The following is a 15,000-nucleotide window of genomic DNA, read 5'->3' as shown; positions in this document are numbered from 1 at the left end:
ACGGCCTACGTCATCAACACAGATCTCTCTCCACCACAGACGATGAGATGGTGAAGAACGTAGATTAGAGGGTGTTTCGAGGAGTAGATTGTTTCTCCTCCCCCCAACAGACTTATTGGGGGAGAGAAGCGACGGGGGGAGAATGGGAAAGGGGCATGGGGAGACTACAAGGGCAAGGGGGACAGAACCAGCAGGGGGGGGGGAAGTAAAATGAAATTAAAGATAAAGATGGGAAGTAAAATATTTGTTGTACGAAGGCTAGAGATGGAGGGAGGGGTGATGATGATAGTTGAAGCAATAACGTGATGCTAGCAGTAATGATTGCAAAATGATTATGATGATAGTAATAGTGATGGGGTCAAGTTAGGGACGGGAAGGAGAAGAAAAAAAAAGGAGGAAAAGAAGGGCAAAACGGAGGATGAAAAGGAGAAGAAAATGGAGGAAGAAGAGGAAAAAAAAAAAGGGACGAAATGACGGAGGAAGAGGAGGAAGAGGGGAGGAAGTAGTAACGAGGAAGTGGAGTGGGAGACTCGACATAAAACAAACAAATGAATAAATAAATAAGGTATAAACGTCGTTCCCGTGGCAGCAGCAGAGGAGAAAACGCGATCAGATGAAAGACATGATCGATGTGAAGCGTCCTCTTCCCAACGAGTAAACATCAACGGACGTCGGGCCTCCCTCCCCACATCAATCACGAAGCCAAACCTCCTCAATACTGTGACGAGCGTTATAGGTTCCCATGCTGTCAGCGCTAAACGATTTCATTAACCACCTACAACGACAATAACATCAACAAAAACCAATTACAGTGACAACTGCGACCCACATTTGTTAAACACTTTGTCGGGTGATGCTTGGGTAGTGAGGGCTTCTTTGGACACTAGAGCGTCCTGTCTCATGACATAAATGAAACGCAATATACATCAATCTGATTGGCTTCATTTGGCGTTTGTTACAGCGGGATTTGCACGGTGCATCAAAGCAAGGGCAGCTTCAAGTAACACAAGCTTTTCAACCTGTAAGTCATTGATCCATCTCCAAATACCTACTTCTCATAACACTTCATTTTCCAACAAACACCTATTCGTTTTATTCATTCCCAACACTGCTCTTCCCGAATCACATTTCCCTTAATCCTCTTCATCAATACATGCCCATATAACTTACAGGTCGTAATAACAGATTGATTCCACTTAAAAAAAAAAAAAAATCACATTTGTCTCCCTTCCCATGTAGTAAACGCTGAAACAACTGATTCTTTTAAGATATGATTAGGTAACTTTATAGAGATGACAAATCGTAAGAGATTTGGAACTGCTTAGTGTAGGCCTGGTGGTCTCTTGCAGTCTACTCCATTCCTATGTTCTTTGTAAAGTGGAACTATACATACAGGCTTCCCATCCAACGGTACAATTCCTTCCCTTAGACACACATTGAACAATCTCACCAACCACTCCACCACTAGATAAACAATCTACATGGGATTCATCAACCCGAGACTCTCTTCCAGGCTTCATTAGTTCAAAGCTACTTGAAGTTCAGTTTTTAATCTCCTCTCCAATCAACCATTATCTCTGCATCTCCCAGCGCCACAATCAGGCTCCCTGTCCTCGACATTCAACAACTTAAAATAGTCCATCCACTGATTTCTCTTCCATTAACAACTCCCCGTCTGCATTCTTTTCTTTCTTCTCAATCCGAATCTTTGCACTTTCATTCCCATCCAAATTATGTATTTATCTAAAAAAAATTCTCTGAATAACATCTGTGCCACATTATACCTGCTTCTCTCTTAGCCTCCCTCACATCGCGTTTCCTTTCCTCCTCTTTTATCTTAAGGGCCATTTACACGGTCTAACAGTTTGACAAACCCGGTTTGTCAGACAAGTGCTTGAAGTGATGTTTGACCGAACGTTTGTCGAACGTTTGTCGAACGTTTGTCGAACGTGTTCGACAACCAAATGCCCTATTCACACGGTCAAACATCACTTCAAACACTTGTTTGACAAACCGGGTTTGTCAAACTGTTAGACCGTGTAAATGGCCCTTTACACGCGTTTCATTTCTCCTTTGCAGACCTTCCTCGAACTCGCTTCCGTCACTACCGATCTCGCCTCTCCCCAAGGGAAAACAGATCTTCCTGGAGACAGCCAGAATAAACATATAGGGGTTGAACCTCCAAACTTCGAATCTTCAACCTCACCCTCAATGAACACAAAGAATTGTCCTCGAACTCCCTAAGCTGATTAGTCCTAGTCAACTTGCGCTGAATCTAGTTCTAGTGACCTTGGGACACTAGGAGAGTATTCCTAGCGAGACTGCCCTTCCGTGGAACATCGTATGTCGTCTGCTAAACGCAGTGACCAACATTGTATGTCGTCTGCTAAACGCAGTAACCAACCTTAATCCTCCAGCCACTGCTTGAGGGGCACTATGTCAAAAGGCCTTCATAAAATCTAGCCGGATTATGTCGCGGTGATTTGTGTTGGTGGCTTCGTGAAAATGCGTCCTCCTCCTCTTAAAAAGCCCGACACATTCATCAGGCAAAAGCCGAAATGAGAGAGAGAGAGAGGAGAGAGAGAAAAAAAAACGGTAAAACAGGAGGGACGACGGTGAACGATGACGATGAGTGTTCAGGAGGATAGGAGGCGAGGATGAGGGATTGCGAGGAGGAATGATAAGGGAAGAGATTGGGGGATGATGAAAGAAGGGGATGAAAAAGTACGAGAGGAGAGGATGAGAGGAGAGAGCGAGGAGAGATAACGGAAGAGCGGAAGAGGAGAAGAAAACAGAAGGAAGAGGAGGAAAGAGGAGGAGGAAAGAGGAGGAGGAAAGAGGAGGAGGAAAGAGGAGGAGGAAAGAGGAGGAAAGAGGAGGAAAGAGGAGGAAAGAGGAGGAGGGAAGAAGAGGAGGGAAGAATAGGAGAGAAGAGGAGGAAAGAGGAGGAGGGAAGAGAAAGAAGGGAAGAGAAAGGAGGGAAGATTAGTGGGAAGAGAAGGGAAGATGCTTCTGATCCTGAAAGGCGGCCACGCCGCCAAAGGGCTATGAGGAAGAGGAGGTTGAGAAGGCGAAGGGCGAGGAGGAGGAGGAGGAGCAGGAGGAGAAGGAGGAAGAGGAGAAAGAGAAGGAGGAGGACGAGAAGAAAGCGAAGGAGGAGGAGAAGGCGAAGGAAGACGAGGTCGAGGAAGAGGAGGAGAAAGAGAGGGAACAGGAGGAGGAGGAGGAGGAAGAGGTGGAGGAGGAGAGGGAGGAGTAGGAAGAGGTGGAGGAGGAGAGGGAGGAGGAGGAGAGGGAGGAGGAGGAGGAGGTAGAGGAGGAGGAAGAGGAGGAGGAAGAGGTAACCGGACAAATTTATTCCGGTTTACTGGATGTGGCTTTTCAATAAGCAAGGCAGTTCCACCGTATCCACTACATCCACCACACAATCCACTGTATCCATTCCCACCACCTACATCAACCTCGTGCCACCCGACACATCGTATCCACCAGAACCACCATCCGAGGTGCTGCATCCACTACATTTACCATTCGTTCGTCTCCCCAGCGGTCATCCACCACCTTCTCAATACTACAGAGCACTTGTACCACAATACGTATACCACAAACATTGTCCTACCACAACCACAGTCCTATCATAACCACAGTCCTACCACAACCAGTCTTACTACAAACATTGTCCTACCACAACCAAAGTCTTACCACAAACATTGTCCTACCACAACCAAAGTCTTACCACAAACATTGTCCTACCACAACCACAGTCCTACCACGACCAAAGTCTTACCACAGACATTGTCCTACCACAACCAAAGTCTTACCACAACCAAAATCTTACCACAGACATTGTCCTACCACGACAAAAGTCTTACCACAGACATTGTCCTACCACAACCAAAGTCCTACCACAACCAAAGTCTTACCACAAACATTATCCTACCACAACCAAAGTCCTACCACAACCACAGCTCTACCACAACCACAGTTCTACCACAACCACAGCTCTACCACAACTAATTCCATGCCACAATATGCATACCACAACCAATTCCATACCACAATACGCATACCACAACCACAGCCTTATACGTGTGTTGGGGACTCGATTTCGTGTCAATTCACCCCCACCCCCACCCTCACCCACCCCTCCTTAGTGACTCAATCCCTTGAGTCAGCACACTAAGGTAAGTCTAATGACTCACTCGTTTCATCAGTGACTCACCGACTTTCCCGGTGAGTCGCCTTCTCTGACTCGTTCGATAGTCACGTTTTTTTTTTTCAGAATGATGTCTCATTGGATTATAATGGAGGAAAGGAATGATCAGTCGCCGGTTGTCAGTCCTCCTTTTGTGAAAAGGTGGAGGATATATAGTCCGGAGATCGAATGTCATCCCCTCAGGGCTGCACCTCCAGGTGGGGACATGGGACCTGACGGGGGTTTTGAAGACTGGAGGCAGGGAGATGATTCTACCTGACGTCCCTCTGGTGGATAAAGGAGAAATGCTACATACACAGACACACACAATATCATATATACCTGAATTGATTACCTGCTTTCATGAAATCCAGTTAAATTCGTTTTATACACTTCACACGTTCATATTTATTCGATATTCGAGTCAGTGAAAGAAAAAATATATTAAAGAACATTTATAAAAAAAAGAAATGGGATTTGACCGCAGCTTCACAATCATTTTCTCTCTCTTTTTTTTTTTTTTTTTTTTTTTTTTTTTCCCTCAACTTAAGTTCTCCGCGGCGGAAGATGGACAATCAGAATCCACTTCTCTTCCTCCTCCCTTCCTCCTCCTCTCTCTTCCTCCTCCCTCTCCCCTTCCTTGCCCTTCTCTCTTGCCGTCCCTTCCTCCCTCCCATGTCCTGCCCGACTATCTCTCCCTCTATCTTTCTCTCAACATACTCCCTCTCTCTCCCTCTTTCTAAGACATCTCATTATCTCTCCCTCCCACCCCTTTTCTCTGTCTGTCTGTCTGTCTGTCTGCCTCTCCCTCTCCCCTTTTTTCTCTCTATCTCCGAGTTACCACTGTTGTCGCCATTGCTGTAGTAGTGGTCGTTGTATCGTCATACCGTTTTCTATGTTCCTGCCGTTGTCAGTGTCGTCGTCGTCGTCGTCGTCGTCGTCGTCGTCCTCCTCCTCCTTCTCCACGACCACGAGACACGCCATTAGGAATCCATTGTCTGTCTTTCGCATCGCGAAATTACAGAACGAGAGAGCAAGAGATAGAAAGAAAGATATCGAGAGAGAGAGAGAGAGAGAGAGAGAGAGAGAGAGAGAGAGAGAGAGAGAGAGAGAGAGAGAGAGAGAGAGAGAGAGAGAGAGAGAGAGAGAGAGAGAGAAATTCCGAGTACGTTAACCCGAAATTCACCGGCTGGGCGCCTTGTATATTAACAGGTGAGATAGAGTGGCCCCAAGAAGATGAAGTGGACTACGGGAAGGTGGTGGAGGAGGAGGTGGTGGGGGAAGAGGAGGTGGTGGAGGAAGAGGAGGTAGTGGAGTATGCGGAGTAATGCTGGGAGCAACAGAAGATGTAGAAGGAAGACAAGGAAGAGCAGAAAGAACAAAGAGGAGGAAGGAGATGAGGTGGAGTTAGGGTAGGAGGAAATGAAAAAGTAAGAGGAGAGAGGAGGAGGAGGGGAGGAGGAAGGGAAGGAAGATGTGGAGGAGGAAGGAGGAGGGGAGGAGGAAGGGAAGGAAGATGTGGAGGAGGAAGGGGGAGGAGGGTCAAGAGCGGGAAGAAGAGACAGCAAATCAAGTCCGTTAAAACCGTTATTTAACGACTGTCCTAGCCTCTTTAAGGGTTCTCAACACCCTCAACACAATGCATTGTTAGATTCTGTTGTGGTAGAAGTAGCTTCTCTTCCTCAACTACAGTCCCTGTCTGAATAAATCCTGTATTGATCGAAACCCCGTATACACACACACACACACAGTCACACTATATATATATATATATATATATATATTTTTTTTTTTTCAATTGGCCAATTCCATCTGGCAGATTCGGAGGGGTTTGGTGACTCAGCCGAATAAAATCGTCTGCGTTTCGCAAAAATAAAACCCAATGAATAAGTGAAGTACCACGACATGGTCTTGATTCACGTGCTGGACTCGTGATCGACAGCTATTTTCCTCCCTAAAGAGAGCTTAGAGCTCATATGACCGTTCTATGACCTTACACGCGCACACACACCCAACTTCCCACCCACAAGAGTTGGAGTAACGACTCGAAGCGCAGCGATACTGAAATTATTTCAGCTCTGGGTAGAATTCGAACCCGGACTGCCATAATGACAGCCGGGGACTCTACCAACCGCGCCACTGAGTCGCGTATGTGTGTGTGTGTGTGTGTGTGTGTGTGTGTGTGTGTGTGTGAGAGAGAGAGAGAGAGAGAGAGAGAGAGAACGCGCGCACGAGTATTTAAGAGCCCATGCGCTTATTTGATGACGATGATGATGATATGGTTTAACGTCACACACTTCCCCCTATCGGGAGGCTAGGACGGTGCCCCTCACAGAGGGCTTTGCAGCGTGGAATTTAATGAACCATGCCCTTGGTTCAACTTCGCTGGTGGCAGGATTCGAACCGCCCTCACCTCGACCTTCGCCGCAAGTAACGACGCTTTAACCCGCTCAGCCAGCGAGCTTATTTACAAAACAAAAACCTCAGCCAAAGAGTCCGATACTCAAGAATCCTCTTGGCTACTCCAGACCCAAAACTCTTTCCTCTTGCGTCTGCAAGAGGCACTCCAGCTCTCTATCATCAAGAGCATCGAGAGAAAAAAAAAATCAAGATCCGATGTGTAATTAAATTATCTTATTAGAACGAGTAAAGCATGTGTATACGCGTAGGCCTACATAAATACTCTACAGATACATTTCTATCAATGTATTGTGCATATTCACCATGGTCTTTGGATCAAGTGTTGGACTCGTGATCGACAGCTATTTCCCTCCCGGAAGATAGCTCAGAGCTCGTATGACCGATCTATGGGTAATGCTGTGACCTTACACACACACACACACACACACACACACACACACACACACACACACACACACACACACACACACACACACACACACACACACAACTCCCCGCCCACAAGAGTTGGAGTAATGACTCGAAGCGCAGCGATACTGAAATTATTTCAGCCCTGGGCAGGATTCGAACCCGGACCGCCGTAGTGACAATCGGAGACTCTACCAACCGCGCCACCGAGTCGTGTGTGTGTGTGTGTGTGTGTGTGTGTGTGTGTGTGTGTGTGTGTGTGTGTGTGTGTGTGTGTGTGTGTGTGTGTGTGTGTGTGCGCGCGCACGCAAGACAATATTCTTGGTCATACATACAGCAAACAAGCCATAAGATGGAAGCACGTACAATAGAAAAAAGAAGGGTAAAAATAAAAATAGGCTTCATAAGGCCGTGCAGACGAGAAGTCGCCAACACCGAGGAAGAAAAAAAAAATATATATATATATCGACATTACCTCCAGCCCTCGCAATGGCAACACGCCACGGCTACAGTTCCAGCCAGATGGAATTCCAGGTCATTCCTTCCTCCTCCGCGTCCTACTACACATTGCCACCTTCTATGTTTTTCCTCCGACACCAGCATAACCCTCCCTCCCTCCCTCCTAAAACTTGTATCAATCAGTTCACTCCCCTCTCTATTCCCCTTCTTCCTCATCCAACTCCTAATCTACTCCCCCAAGCCCCCCAAACACCTTTTATCCCTCTCTCGTCACTCCCCATCCACCCTTCACTCCCCCAGCTCCTTCGTCACCGAGCCTTGCTGTAGCGTCTCAAGTGGCGTGTAGGCATAGCTACAGCATCCAAGGACAAGTACACAAAGGATGACAAAAGCGGAGCATGCTGACAGGAGACCTTTTGGTCCATAACTAGGTCGGATGCGAGAGAGAAGAAAAAAATATATATATATATATATATATATATATATATATATATATATATATATATATATAATATATATATATGTGTAATGATAAATAAATAAATAAACAAAAAATATAACCTAAATAATAATAAAATAAATAAATGCATACGTATAGTTAAATAGTCAACAAACAGGTAAATAGTCAATAATAATAAATTGACAATTAAATGAAAATCAAGCAAATGTGTAATGATAAATAAATAAATAAACAAAAAATATAATAACAAATAATAATAAAATAAATAAATGCATACGTATAGTTAAATAGTCAACAAACAGGTAAATAGTCAATAATAATAAATTGACAATTAAATGAAAATCAAGCAAATAATAATAAACAGACAAACAAATAATATGAACGTCCCTTCCCGTGATCCAGTTAGATTATCTAACTTTATTGTTCTTGAATCAACGAAATGCGAACGTAATTGACGTCTAATTCAAACAATGAGAAAAGTTAGACTCACCTATATGGCATTACTCCCATCTGATTGGTTGGCTGGAGAAGATGCCATATAGGCGTGCATCGCTATTCTCCGACCCACTGAGAAATACAGACATTCTCTTACTAAATTCTCTATTTCCTCCCCCTTCCTCACCTTCTCCCCCGTCACCACGACAGTCTATTATCACCCATCCTCTTCTTCCCTCACTCCACCACCATAACTCCATCACCCTCACTCCATCACCCTCACTCCTTACCCTCCTCTTACCGAACTGTCCCTGATCTGTTTTATCTCGTTTTCTAATTTCTCATCGTCCAGTCCAGCTTTCTGTCTCTTGCAACCAATATTCTGTATTGTTTCGTTCAAAGTAGTAAGAGAAGTTGTATTGTGGTTTATCATTAAAGCTAGACGATTTTATTCACACACACGCATGCGCGCGCGCACACACACACACATGCACACACAACACATGCATGCACACACACACATGCACACACAACACATGCATGCACACACACACACACCTTCATGTCAAACATTATGACGAAACGCAGTGAATAAGACACAAGAGACAATTAAGATCTCTAATATCAAAACAGACTTGATGTCCACAACATCTATTAAATTTTCTTTCCTTTCCGTGAAAGCTGCTGCACCTTATTCGTTTATTACTTGATCTATTCAATTTATTTTCCTTTATTTTCCCTACCATGTCCTGAGAATGAGAGCAAACTTTCTCCTCCTGCTGTGTCTTCCCTCTCCTCTTCCTCTTCTCCTCCTCCTCCACCTCTTCTTTAAACCTCCTCTACATCCTCATCTTCCTCCTCTTTTATTCTTCTTTCGCCATACTTCGTCCTACCAATCCTTACACACTTTCCTTCTTCCCTCTCCTCCCCTCCACCTGCTCCTCCAACTCCACTACCTCCTCCTCCAGCTTTCGCGCCCCATTACCTAAGACTCAATGGCCAGGTGGTCCTCCTCGGGCCCTACGAGTAGGTCAAGGACGACTCGAGGGCCGCTTTATCTCGACCGACATCATCGAGTGTTCCTCCAAAACAATCGCTGACTCCGGACCGGGATCTCAGTGATGTCAGAGTCAATGACATCAGGGTCAATGACGTCAGGGTCAATGACGTCAGGGTCAATGACGTCAGGGTCAATGACGTCAGGGTCAATGACGTCAGGGTCAATGACGTCAGGGTCTATGACGTCAGGGTCAATGACGTCAGGGTCCCCATGTCCGGAAGCTCCGGACCTCATCCTCCATACCACCATCTTGTCCTTTTTCGTCTCCCTACGCTCCTAATTACTCTACTTGTAGTAGTCTGAGAGGTACCAGGTCCACACACCCTAAATCAGCACACATACAGATCCTCGATTTTAAGTAGGCTGAAGAAGAAAGTCGGATAATTTAACTTCAGTATTAGGTTTAATCAAATCTACGTAAAATAAAATAAAAGTGTTGTCGACCACAGCCACTGACGAGAGCGGGGACAATGAACTGTGTGGAAGATCTTGATCACTTTCACCACACTGTTTCACAAGGGTGGAGGAATGGAAGTGGTTAAATAAAAGTAGTACAAGTACCAACAGTAGTAATAGTACTAGTAGCAACAGTATAGTAATAGGAGTTACTATACATACTAATTTCCTTATTGACAATTGTCGGACATGATAACAGTGATAAAAGATAACGAAAAGACAGTTGTAGTCTTAAGTGTGCGACAACAACATTGATGGAAAATAATAAATTGCGAAGAGGAGAAAGACAACGAAAAAGAATACAGTCACTAAGGACCCATTCCTCAGTCCCAGCTTCTTCCCCAGACCTTCTACATTCCCTCCGGGCCTTCTGCGCCAGAAGCTCCCGCTGGAAAGTCTTCAGGCAGTTCCAGACCGGATCTTTACTTACCCCAAACGAAGTCAATGTAGCGTGAATGAAACACGTACGTGTGTGTGTGTGTGTGTGTGTGTGTGTGTGTGTGTGTGTGTGTGTGTGTGTGTGTGTGTGTGTGTGTGTGTGTGTGTGTGTGTGTGTGTGTGTGTGTGTGTGTGTGTGTGTGTGTGTGTGTGTGTGTGTGTGCGTGTGTGTGCGCGCACGCGCGCGCGCGTGCGTGAGCTGAAACTATTGTTCCGGCTACCGTAGACTTTTGCAATATGGCAGAATCCATGTTGATTGGCTGTTCACAAAATTAGTTAACTGCATTCATGTACATCACAAGCATACAACCTTTTGCACCAAGAAACATGCACCAAGATCCGTCTGCCCACACCGCTTGGGTCTAACAAGACTGGATTATTTAGGTTAAACAATTGCTGACCTTTGCACAGAGACCCGCGGCGAGATTTCCGTAAACAGGTGACGCTTCGTTGGGCGTTTGCGTCCATTTCGAAAGGTCAGGCGCGACTGCTGAGGCAGGGTCACGCCTCCGTGACAAAGAGATCCATCCTCTCTTTACGTCAAACCTACCCTTTCATTCACAACTACACACACACACACACACACACACACACACACACACACTCCCCGTCTTCTCCTTTTATGCATGAGGGGACGGAGAGGGGGGTTCGCCGATTTAATGAAGCGGCCTTGCTGTGGATGTGCTGTGTCTTGCGACACTGCTTCTGACCCAGGGCAGTGGACAAGGTGCAGGGATGACCCGTCATCCAGGAGGTGCTAAGATAAGAGGGAGGGTGGAGGGGTGTGGAGTGTATTCAGGGATGGAAAGGGTGGGAATGATTTTATGCCTTTTCCTTTTTGGCTACCTCCCTTGGTATATGTATATGTGTATATGTATATATATATATATTATATATATATATATATATATATATATATATATATATATATATATATATATATATATCAACTTACGGATTCTGGCCCATACATTTTTACATGTCTAACAATTTATTTTCAATATTCAAATTATTCTAAACTTAACAAACTCATCAATATTATTTTCTTCTTTTTTCATGGGAAATATGGAACCAAACGAGAAGGCCCTTGGCGCAGCACAAACATAACCAATTGAAAGAACAAAAAAAGTCCAACTTACCCAAAAATGTAAATTCTGAAACAACCAATTGGAAAAAAAATTACCCAAAAATGCAAATTCTTACCTCACCTGACCTGGTCTGGTTGGGCTTCCTCCTCTTGGATCTCGAGAAGGACTTCTTCCTCGCATCACGTCGAGGGACAAGAATTCATTATTGATTTTAGGACCCTCCTCTCTCCCACCACCAACGACCACCTCTCTCTCTCTCTCTCTCTCTCTTTCTCTCCTTCCCATGCCTCCGTTTTCTTCTCTCCCCATTTCCTTCTCTTTATTTCACTCTTTTTCATCCTCTCTTCCTTTTCCTTATTTCTCTCTCTCTCTTTCTTCTTTCCTCTCTCTCTCTCTCTCTCTCTCTCTCTCTCTCTTCCTTCCTTGGTTTTCCTCCCTACTTCTTTCCCTCAATGTGAACTCCCTATGCGTCTTGAATAGATAATTGTCATCTTTACTGACGGTACAAAAAAAAAAAAAAAAAAAAAAAAAAAAAAAATCTTTGTTCCTCGAACTGTTATATAACGTGCCTCCATGCAACCCTCCCTACGACCAAATACTTCCTTTTGGAAAGTGAAACCGACCGAATGACGTCACACTGGCGAAGACCAATGAACGTCCGCTAATCGAGATAATGTGGTCGGCGCCGACGCCGCCATTGATGACGAGATGTCGATGGCATCGTGAGCTCCCACTCGAATCCCCTTGGAGGGTGAAGTGGGACGGATGGAGGCACCGTCCCAAGGGTGAGACGGAGAAAGGGAAAAGGAAGGAGGAGGAGGAGCGAAGGAAGGACGGTGGGAGGACGATGAAAGAAGTAAAGACAGAAGGAAGGGAGAGAGACAAATAAATGTACAAATCTAAAGACAATAAACCAGGCACTCGCATTCCACACGCTCGCTCGCTCTCTCTCTCTCTCTCTTTATCCCTAGGCATTCTGGGCGTTTAGAATGCAGTTTCCCCACACCAGCAGAAGACGCGACTATTATGAATAAAAACAGATAGCGAGTGAAATATATATATCAACTACTAACTTATTTCCATTTTAATTCCTTGCAAACATAATCGAGACTAACAGGAGAATGTAGATCGATGAAAGTGAAATGAAAACAAGTTAATGTCGTTGATGAGATGAATATTTGTGTACTGGGGACCAAATTCGGTATTTGTTAATATATATATATATATATATATATATATATATATATATATATATATATATATATATATATATATATATGTATATATATATATACCGCAACGTCTATGTTTCCAGATGGTAAGAACGAACGAACAAACAAACAAACAACGAATGTCGAGGACCTCGACCTGACTTCGCGTCACCAAACTGACGGCGACCGACAGTGACGACGCAAACCCGGAACATCCGGTGATCCTTCACGAAGTCCCCGAAAGACGACCTCCTTCACCCTCGAACTGCACCGTCATAGGACCTTCCTCGAGACTCGTCCTCCTCCCTAAAAGTTCTCAGGTCTCCGAGGAGGTCACCATCCTGGGAGGTCATCCTTGGGTGGAGAACATACGTCTGTGGATTCGAGTTCGCAGCGCAAAAACGCTATGCCGTAGGTGAAAAGATTCAGCGATTTGCATACATAAATGTGACCCCCTCCGGCTACACAGAACTGCACGACACGTTTCTCCATTTCGCGCGCGAGCCACGTTTCAGGAACATTTCGAGAGGTCTCTTTCAGAAATGTTCCAGATTTCGTTTTAATGCGAAGGCGCGGACGCGGGACATGAGCGGCTTAGGCCGTAAATCTTCTCATAGCAACACCAAAGTGGGGATGAGAGAGGGAGAGGGAGAGGGAGAGGGAGAGGGAGAGAGAGAGAGAGAGAGAGAGAGAGAGAGAGAAAACACCAAAGTGGGGATGGGAAAGAAGAGAGAAAAATACAACAAAATGAAATGTGGGGAAAGGAGAGAGAGAGAGAGAGAGAGAGAGAGAGAGAGAGAGAGAGAGAGAGAGAGAGAGAGAGAAAACACCAAAGTGGGGATGGGAAAGAAGAGAGAAAAATACAACAAAATGAAATGTGGGGAAAGGAGAGAGAGAGAGAGAGAGAGAGAGAGAGAGAGAGAGAGAGAGAGAGAGAGAGAGAGAGAGAGAGAGAGAGAGAGAGAGAGAGAGAGCGAGAGCGCAAAAAGGGGGGGATGGAAGCGAGAAAATAAAATACATCCAAATATTCGCGCGCGCATTTCCAGGATGCAGTCTCCTTTTCCTTCAGACTTCCTGTCGCTACGCTGCGAAGGTAATCTGGGTTTCGTCACTTGAAGAAGAAGAACGTGACGTCATCATCATCAGCAGTGGCGCAAGACCCGTGATGAGCCCTGACGATAAGATCGCCTAAGAAAGAGTAAAGGAGACTCAAGCCTCGAACCCGGACAGTAGATTTATCTTCCGATAGAAAATAAGAGGAAGAGAAGAGGAAGAGGAAGAGGACGAGGAAGAAAATGAAAAAAGAAGAAAATGAAGAGGATGAAGAAAATGAAGGAGAGGAAGAGGAAAATAAAATGGGAAAGAAGAAAAAGGAGAAAAAGAAGAAAATGAGGAAGAGGAAGACGAAGAGGAAGAAGACGATAAGGAATAAAACGAAAAAGATTAAAAAAAAACGAAGAAGAAAATGAAGACGAAGAAGAAAACGAAAAAGACGAAGAAAAAGAAGAAAATGAAGAAGACGAAGACAAAGAATAAGAAGACGAAGAAAAAACAAAGAATAAGAAGACGAAGAAGTAAACAAAGATGAAGGAAGAAAGACGAAGACAGAGAAAAAGAATTAGAAGAAGAACAACAAGACTAAGATGAATTAGGAGAAGAAGAAGAAGAACAAGACTAAGAAGAATTAGGAGGAGGTGGAGTAGGAGAAGAAGAAGTAGGAGAAGGAGAAGGAGGAGAAGAAGAAGGGGAAGAAGGAGAAGAAGAAGGAGAAGAAGGAGAAGAAGGAGAAGAAGAAGAAGAAGAAGAAGAAGGAGAAGAAGAAGAAGGATAAGAAGGAGAAGAAGAAGAAGGAGAAGAAGGAGAAGAAGGAGAAGAAGAAGAAGAAGAAGAAGAAGAAGGAGAAGAAGAAGGAGAAGGAGAAGAAGGAGAAGGAGAAGAAGAACAACAACAAGAACAACAACAACAACTAGGCGTCGAAGCGCGTGGGGACCGACTCCACGTCAACCCCCCCCCCCCCCGAACAGCGGGGACCCCGGAAAGGACCCGGGGATGGCGGATCGTCGGTGTATCAGTGCGGATTCAGGTCAGGGAAATGTGTGGGAATTGTGAATAGCGAGGAGGACGTGCAGGAAGAGGAGGAGGAGGAGGAGGAAGAGGAGGAGGAGAAGGAGGAGGAGAAGGAGGAGGAGGAGGAGGAGAAGGAGGAGGAAGAGGAGGAGGAGAAGGAGGAGGAGAAGGAGGAGGAGGAGGGAGGAGGACGTGGAGTTAGAAGGGCGAGGAGTAGGACGTGGAGGAAGAGGACGAGGAGGAGGAGGAGGAGGAGGACCAGGAGAACGATAAGAAGGGCCATAAAAAGTTCGAGGATTGAC

At 45.1% G+C, this 15,000-nt stretch overlaps 1 protein-coding gene across 3 annotated transcripts in view; it reads right to left on the bottom strand.

Annotated features, from left to right (window-relative positions):
* The window catches only part of Ndae1 (Na[+]-driven anion exchanger 1), a 557,753-nt gene that overhangs the window by 375,116 nt on the left and 167,637 nt on the right, over nucleotides 1-15,000 (bottom strand). The window lies entirely within an intron of this gene.

The sequence above is a fragment of the Oratosquilla oratoria genome, chromosome 7 (genome assembly GCF_046742065.1).
Source record: "Oratosquilla oratoria isolate Oo_2021 chromosome 7, ASM4674206v1, whole genome shotgun sequence".
NCBI classification, from domain to species: Eukaryota; Metazoa; Arthropoda; class Malacostraca; order Stomatopoda; family Squillidae; genus Oratosquilla; species Oratosquilla oratoria.
The sequence above is the reverse complement of the archived record's forward strand: the minus strand, read 5'-3'. Positions and strand labels throughout refer to the sequence as shown.